This window comes from Lathyrus oleraceus, chromosome 7 (genome assembly GCF_024323335.1).
Source record: "Lathyrus oleraceus cultivar Zhongwan6 chromosome 7, CAAS_Psat_ZW6_1.0, whole genome shotgun sequence".
NCBI classification, from domain to species: domain Eukaryota; kingdom Viridiplantae; phylum Streptophyta; class Magnoliopsida; order Fabales; family Fabaceae; genus Lathyrus; species Lathyrus oleraceus.
The window spans coordinates 35,667,278-35,675,932 of record NC_066585.1 but is presented as its reverse complement, the minus strand read 5'-3'; positions in this window follow the sequence as shown (position 1 = coordinate 35,675,932).

The following is an 8,655-nucleotide window of genomic DNA, read 5'->3' as shown; positions in this document are numbered from 1 at the left end:
ATGAAGAATGAAGATGATGAGCACTTTGGTGTATATCTTTCACTTTTCTTGTTGTTTTGTTGAAGAAGAGACTCTAGAATATTTATATGATGCATGGATAAAATAACAGACATAACAGAATTATTTTGCAAAATTACACACTAGAAAATTGAGTCTAAGCAGCGGTCACTCAACCTGTTCATACAGGTCACTCGACCTGTATGGACCCGAGGCAAAATTATTCAAGTAAAATAGGCGATGAGTCGACTCAATCAAGGGATGAGTCGACTCAAATAGAGTTTTTCAAGGGTTGAGTCGACCTATGACTCGACTTGTTCAGACCCGTGGCTACATGGTTCAAATGAAAATAGGCATTGTGTCGATGCAACACGTGGATGAGTCGACTCATTCAGTTTTCCCAGGATTGAGTCGACCTGTGACTCGACCTTTTCAGACCTGAGAGTTATGCTCCGAGTCATGAGTCTGTAGCGGGAAACTCATGATCATTAAGCTATTGACAAGCTAAAGATCAATTGACAAGAGTCGCCACCGCGATTTTATTGTTTCCAAGGGAACAGGGAAAAAATGTGAACAAAACCAAAATAGTAAGAAGTTTTCAAATAAAAACTAATAAAAATCAGAGATCACAGGTAAGGGGGTTGGTTACACAGAAGGAAGGTGTTAGCACCCAAAGTGTCCTAGGTACTCCTAGGGAGCCCTTTTTGTGTGCATATGTATTTTGTACAAAGTGATGTTTATAAACAAATAGAATGGGGGGATGAGAAAAGAATTGGTTAATTATATTTTTTGTGTTTGACAAGACCTTCAGTCTTCTGCCTACGTATCAACATAAAAATGAGGGATCAAAACCTCGTAGTTCGTGCTAGAAATTTCAAAGTGAGTATGTTGGTTTTAATAAAAAATTAAGCTTGAGAAGGCACAAAGGCCTAAAATGGTTTGAATGAGTTAGTTCTTTTTGGCTTTTTAAAAGTTTAAGTCAAATATAGTTAAGTTTATTTACAAGTTTAATTTAAGAAAATAAGTTTGAAAATGCAATGGCATAAGGCCAAAGTTTCTATCTTTTTGTAAGAGTGGTCAAAGTTTAGAACAAAATAGTTCACACAAAGAAGGTTTTGAAAATGGAGGGAGAGATTTTGAAATTAAAGAAATGGGGAGAAGATGAAGAGGCTACCCTAGATACAAGAAATTTAAAAGTTTAAAGTTGAAAAGATCTGACCAAATGGGAGCAATCCAATAGACAAGTATGTCAATAGAAACCCGAAATTCCCTTGGACTTTTTAGAATCAAGCAATACACAAATGCACAATTATATCAATCTTGAAGAGCAAAGGCATCAAATAAAGATGGCCTTATCCAAGTTTATCCACTTCAATGATCTTTCTCAAAATAGCCTATGTAGCAGATGAATTCCACAAGTCACAGGTTCAACATAACAACTTAACAAGGATCAATGTTGCAGATGAATCTGGAGAGATCTTGAATGATGTATCAAATGAATTCAAACTTGCAAGTTATTGGTCTTTCAATAAATTGGCATTGGCCAAGTCCATTAACAAAGGAATGTTGCATAAATTCTAATTCCAATTGGGGAGAACATAACAACAGTCAACTCAAATTGCCTTTTAGGGTTTTTTGTTATTATTATGTGCAGTAATGGTCAAAGACCAATCAAACAAACAAAGCAACAAAGTATATCACACAATATGGTCCAAGTGGACAAAGTGAAAATTGCATAAACATAAACCATTAGAATTATATGTACAATGACAAATGATAATAGACTAATAAAAATAAATTGCATTCAAAGTAAAAGCTTGAAAGTAAAAGTTAATGGTTAGTAAATTAATAGTTAGTTTTGTTTTGCTTTTTTATGTTAAGATATTCTTTGGAGAACACTCAACCCACTTACCACAAGCATGGATCCTTGAACCAAAACATCTTCCAAAGGAAGGAAAGAAGGCCAAGTTTCCACACAATACCATGGAAGAGGGGAGACTTACAATCTCACTAACTAGAATGCTTATGCCTTTTATGTCACAAATTTAGCGCTATGTTAAGCAATCTTAATTGGACTTATGTAGAAGTCACAACTATTTGAGGTCGGGCAATAGACTTTTGGTGTTAATGTATGTTGGAGACATAGTATTAAAAACTATGCTCATTAAACATACCACACACAAAAAATATGCAAAGGTGTGGCATAATCTCATCCATACTCATGTTAATCTTTCAATCAACTACCATTAGGACTTTGAGATATCATTGGCCAATTGAAAATGAATGGATGAAGATGGGGAATTAGATGAAGAGGGAAAGGGATGAATGAGATCACAAATTAGTCAAAGGAGGACTTTTACCAAATTAATATTATTCATTCATTTTGGGAGATGGAAGCTACATTCCATCAATCCCCTAAATCCAATAATATTAACTTGACAAAGTCAAATCAACCTTGACCAAGGCCCAACAACAAATAGGAAACTCAAATAAGTCAATCCAAATGGTCAACACAATTAAAATGTCATTTATTCAATTAAAAGTATTAAAATAGTGCATTAAATTCAAATATGTTTTGTCCAAATCCTAAAATCACATCAAAACACTAAATAAATGGTCATGTGATTTATCATAGGTCAAACAAGGTCAAAGGACCTTGGATAAGAAATTTCATAATTTTTGGACACTTAAAAATATGTTTAAACAATTAAAAACAAAATAAAAAACAATTAATTCATGAAAAATATTAATAATGATCCAAAAAATAATTTTAATTCAGAATATGAAAGAGAAAAATATTTGGAAATTTTTGAGGTGGCAGATCTGATGATCCACAACACGCGTTCCACCAAGGCACGAGTCCACTGCGTTGTAAACTTGGTAATCACAATGAACAGTTGAGATTACAACACATGAGTTGGATCACACGGTCTAGACCTCAAACACATCATCACCGGAGCCAGAGCTCCGGTTGTCTTCTCGGGCGAGCTTCGTCGGACTGGTCATCATCAACCATCACCAAAAATTCAAACATGGACATGATTTTAAAGAGAAAACATCACTGAGCACGAATATCACTTCCATTTCTTCCAATTCCAACTATATTGAGAGATATGTGGAATTGAAAAATGAGGTTCATGATCTGAGTTGCTTTGATTCATCATCAAAACAACTCAAACACCTTGCCTACATTGGTATGACTTCAGCCAACACAATAATCAAGAGAATTGAGCAAGAAACAAGGAGAACCGAAAAGATCAAATTTTCTGCAAAATACCTTCAATGGAGGTCTGAGTTTGCTAGATCTTGATCTGAATCGTGCTTTGCTTCACTCCAATTGCTTGCAGAAGAGGAATGGAATGACTTAGAATCAAAGGACTCCTGGAGAATTGAATTCTAAAACAGTGGAGACTCAAGCTCAAATTCAAAAGAATTTCTCAGGTTTATCCTCTTGGTATGAAAGGTTTTCTGTGGGGAAACAAAGCTTGTGCAGTGTGTGTGTTTATTCTGAGTAATTGAGCTTCAATTTATAGAGGATTCAAGTGATAATTGCACACTCCTTCAAGTTTTCAAAATTGGAAAAATGATGTAAGCAAGTTGCATGGGCACGCATAGGCCCATCAAATTATTGTTTAAAAGTCCATAATGAAGTTCAGATGCATTGGAGGTGGATTGGATTGCAAGGCATTTGCACATTGTTGTTTGAAGTTTGATCCATGCCACTTGATACCAGCCTGTTTAAGCCATGCGCAACCTATGCATTTCTCATCCAAAATGCATGAATTTTATCTCTCTGGAAAGGGTAGATCAAGAGGAACAAGTTTGATGTTGAACACTTTTTAATTTGGGACTTGGAACTTGGATATATTTGAGGTGGAAGTTTGGAAAATTTTGACATATTGAAATTTTTCAAAGTGTCAAGCCACATGTCTCAATATTCCACCTTGCTTAACTTTTTATGGGAGCTTCAAATGAGAAACGTGTCTTCATAAAAGTTGTATATCTCTCAAAGACCTTCAAAATGGTTACCAATTTCATGTCATTTGAATTTTAAATGATAGAGTTATGCATTTTTGAAGTTTGGCAAAATCACTTGATCAATGGTATAAGTCAAAAGTGACCTATAATGTAGCCTCATATCACATGTGCAAAGAAGTTGAATTAACTCCCACTCCAAACATCAAAGTTGAAGTAGATATATTGAATTTGTTAATGCATATTGTAAATATTTCATCTCATAAAAATTGGGCAAGTTATGGCCTTGGGAAGTTGACTTTCAAATTAGGGTTTAGACAAAATGACTTATAATGTTTCAACATAGAAAATGATTTCCAAGCAAAACCAGTTTTAGGTCTCAACATGAAAGTTGTTTGTAGTGTCATTTAGAGTAAGTTTTATATTGGAATCATTTTCATATGGTGAAAAGTGTAGGAGATAGGGTCTAGGGAGACCCAGTTTTGATCAGATGAGTTCATCTGGCCAACCACCATCAACCAACTTGCTTATTTCCAATTCTCTTGACTTTCTTGGCTCATGGTAGATCATATATGCATATGATGATGAAATTTTAAGTGTCCCTTTAGAAATTTGATCAACTGGTGAGATAGTTTGTTGGAGAAGTTACTCAAGATACCCAGTCAAACTAGGGTTTCCAAGGCAAATCACCCTCAAACTCTTGAAGCAAACTCGATCAATATAACATGTAGAAACAATTGGGACTCATATATGATGCTTATAACCATTCTTAAATCAATTCTTGATTGTGCTCTTTGTTCATGAGGGTCTCAAACCCTAGATGTGGTTAATGAATTAAGGAGATCATGCCCCTACCTACAAAAGAGTTAGATAGATACAAAGGCATATTTTTGGTATTTTGGTTAGTGAAATGACAAAAATACAAGTATGATATAATCACAAAATGCTTGGTGATATCTCCCAAAACAAACCCAATGAAAGAGGGGTAAGGAGGATGCCAAGGTATGATTCCAATATTAATGCTTATGATAAAATGCATGAGGGATCTTAGGATCAAAATTAGGGTCTTACAGCTGCCCCTATTTAAGGACATTCTAACTGAGGAGGTGAAGGTTAAAATCTTCATGTCGACTAAGTAGAATGGGCTTAAATAACAACATATAGAAACAAATTTTGGTCCCTAAGAGACCTCATGATGCATATGATATGAATGCAAAAGTTAATGATCTGTGGGGAAATATTGTCACAAAGGAAAGAGAAATCAGAGGGACCGAAAATCCGCAGGAGCACAATGTATTCCATAAGGAAAACTCACTGGGGGAGGCAGAGACTCTGGGGGATAAAAGGAGTTATGCGTAGGCCAGGCTACGACTTAAAACTACTGGGGGACTTGCGGGGATCCATATAAAATGGAAAGACTCTTCCGGGGAAACAAACATCTGCAGGGAATACGAATAAGCCAGGATAAAACTAAAATATTCGACTCGTGCAGGGAAAAGCGATTTCACTAAGGAAATGCGCACTCGACTCGACTAGGGAGAAAATAAAATTTCAACACAGGAGAAGCAGACATCTATTATCTACTACTTGTTACTGGGTAAGGAGATAATAAAGATCTGATAGGGAGAACATTCGTCATCGGTTAGGATGAACATATCAAGGATGACTCACTGAGGAAAAGGCCAGGAGGGAGTACTCATTACCGATTACTGGGTAAGAATAGCCTTGCTAGGGAAAACTGCAGAAAAAAGGATTTATAATTACCAGTTACTGGGTAGAAAACCAAAGGGTGAGAGTATCCGTCATCAGTTAAGATAAACATATCAAGGATAAACTCAACAGGGAAGAAAATCCGTCACCAGTTAAGATGAACATATCAAGGATAGACTTGCTTAAGGATGTCAAAGAGGATACCCGTCATCGGTTAGGATGGACATATTAAGGATATACCAACTGAACAACAAAAGGGGAATTACATCTATCGAAAACTGGATAGAAAACCGTCGAAGAGAGAAATTCGTCACCGGTTAGGATGTACATATCAAAGATTTACTCTGCGAGGGGACAAAGCAGGATTTAAAACTACCGGTTACTGGGTAGAAGACCAATCAAAGAGAAAATCCATCACCGGTTAAGATGAACATATCAAGGATAGACTCTGAAAGGGGAGAAAATAGGGATTACATCTATTAGTTACTGGATAGAATACCACATAAGAGAAAATTCGTCACTGGTTAAAGTGAACATATCAAGGATAGACTCCGCTCAGGGGAACAATAGTGTTTACAACTACCGGTTACTGGGTAGAAGACAAACAAGGAGAAGAAAACCCGTCATCGATTAAGATGAACATATCAAGGATTAACTCTCTGGGGAAACAAAATAGGAATTATAACTACCTTTTTACTGGGTAGAATACCAAAGGAGAGAATATCCATCACAGGTTAAGATGAACATATCAAGGATAGACTCCTGCGGGGAAAGGAAAGATATTCGTCACTTGGTTAAGATGAACATATCAAGGAGATACTTCCGGAGACTCCTCTAGGGAGAAAAGGGGTACTTTTGTCGGGTATTGGGCAAAAAGTAACAAACCACAAACTAAGAAGAATATTACTAGTTACTAGGTAATAGACTCTTAGGGGACCAAAAATATCCATCTAGGTAAGAGCTAGAAAGAAAAGGTCAATCAAGACTCAACCCAAGGAGGACATAACTCAAGGGAAGTAATTCCATCCAGAAAATTTGTCGGAGAGGAAACTGAAATAACACTCATCCACGAGGAAACATACTCAGTGGGAAAACAGAGAAATGTTAAAGTCTTTTCTACTTAGGGCTGACACTCTACACTTGAACGAGGACAGACACCAGATTTGGTATGGGGATAAAGTACCGCCATAATAGAGAATGAAATCTTCGAACAAATCAAATATACAGGCTATGTAAAAATCATGGAATTATATGAATGTATATGAATATGTATATATGGTGAGTATGCTGACAAGACGATCGCGAAGGATACAGAGGTGTCGCAAAGAAATTGAACCACCGGTACAATCCTCGGTCAATCCACAAAAAATCATGGAGACAAACTGCTAGAGAACAGAGAGATCAACATCCCAAAAGCTCAAACCCTATGTCGGGGAAGGAGGAGATCTGTTGAGGAGAAAACACATCCAACTGTAGGGATTTTTAGATCAACACCATAAAAATGGGAGACAACCCTACTGGGGAAGAATTAAAAAAAACTGCTCAGAAACCAGGAGGAAACTCTGACTGGGAGCAAAGATACGACGATTGGTGGAGATACCAAAGAGATCTACTGGGGAGAGATCAAACATCTTCTGATGACGATCTACCTGCTGAAGAAATAAGAACTCCGCAGGGGAAGGCCGAAACTCTGTTGGGGACCAGGACACATCGCTGGGGACTTGAATCAATCAACTCAGTTGGGGAACAGAAAAGAAACTCCACTGGTGTATCAAACACTCCACCGGGGAACTAAATCCGCTAGCCGAGGATAATAACACTCTATTGAGGACATGAATCAACACTGATGCCTAGAGATACCCGAAGAGTTACTGCTCGGGGAACCTCAGATGCTTCACATTTAAGGACTTTCTATTCACTGAAATGCTGTTGATATTACTGTTACTTGCTTTGGAAAAGTTTTTTGCTTTTATATTTTTAAGAAATTTTGATTTTGATTTAAAAATTTTATTTCAAAATGATCATAATAAAAATTTAAAACTATTGGCTGAAGTAAACAAGAGTAGAAACAATTGGATAAAAGCTCAACTTTATTTAATAGGATGGTAGTCTATAAATGACAAGACTCCATAGATTTTACAAAGTTGAAAAATAGTAATTTACATGGAAAAGGGCTACATTGAATACAAATGATCCTTAATCCTTCTACCAAATCTTGATATACACTGTGCTTTTGACCGTTGCTGGGATGATGAACTAATGTCAACCCTTGTGCTCAAACAAGTATTCAAAATCACTAAAGATCAGCAGAATGCAGTTACTTGCCATAATCCCTAATTTTTGCATAAGTTGCCCCAAGGTGAGGTACTCAACTTATCGGTAAATTTATTTTCTGTTTTTATGTCTCTAATTTTTTCCTGGATTGCCCTTTCGGGTTTTCAATCCACCGAGAAGCTCATTTCTGCCTAAGCTGCCCTTTTGGATTTTCAACTTAGCGAGTTGTTCTTTTCTTTTTTTAGGCGAAGTATTTCTTGACTGCATCTGCTTTCACATGACGAGTGAACTCTTCACCATTCATAGTTGTAAGAATCAAAGCACCACCTGAAAAGGCTCTCTTAACAACATATGGGCCTTCATAATTGGGGGTCCATTTTCCTCTAGAATCTGGCTTGAACGACAAAATCTTCTTGAGCACAAGGTCATCTTCTCTGAACACACGAGGTTTGACCTTCTTATCAAAATCTTTCCTTATCCTTTGCTGATATAACTGACCATGACACATGGCAGTCAATCTCTTTTCTTCTATCAAATTCAACTGGTCAAACCTGGTCTGACACCATTCAATTTTAGTCAACTTGACTTCCATGAGCACATGCAATGAAGGAATCTCAACCTCTACAGGGAGCACCGCTTCCATACCATACACAAGAGAGAAAGGGGTTGCCCCCTGTTGAAGTGCGGACGGATGTACGA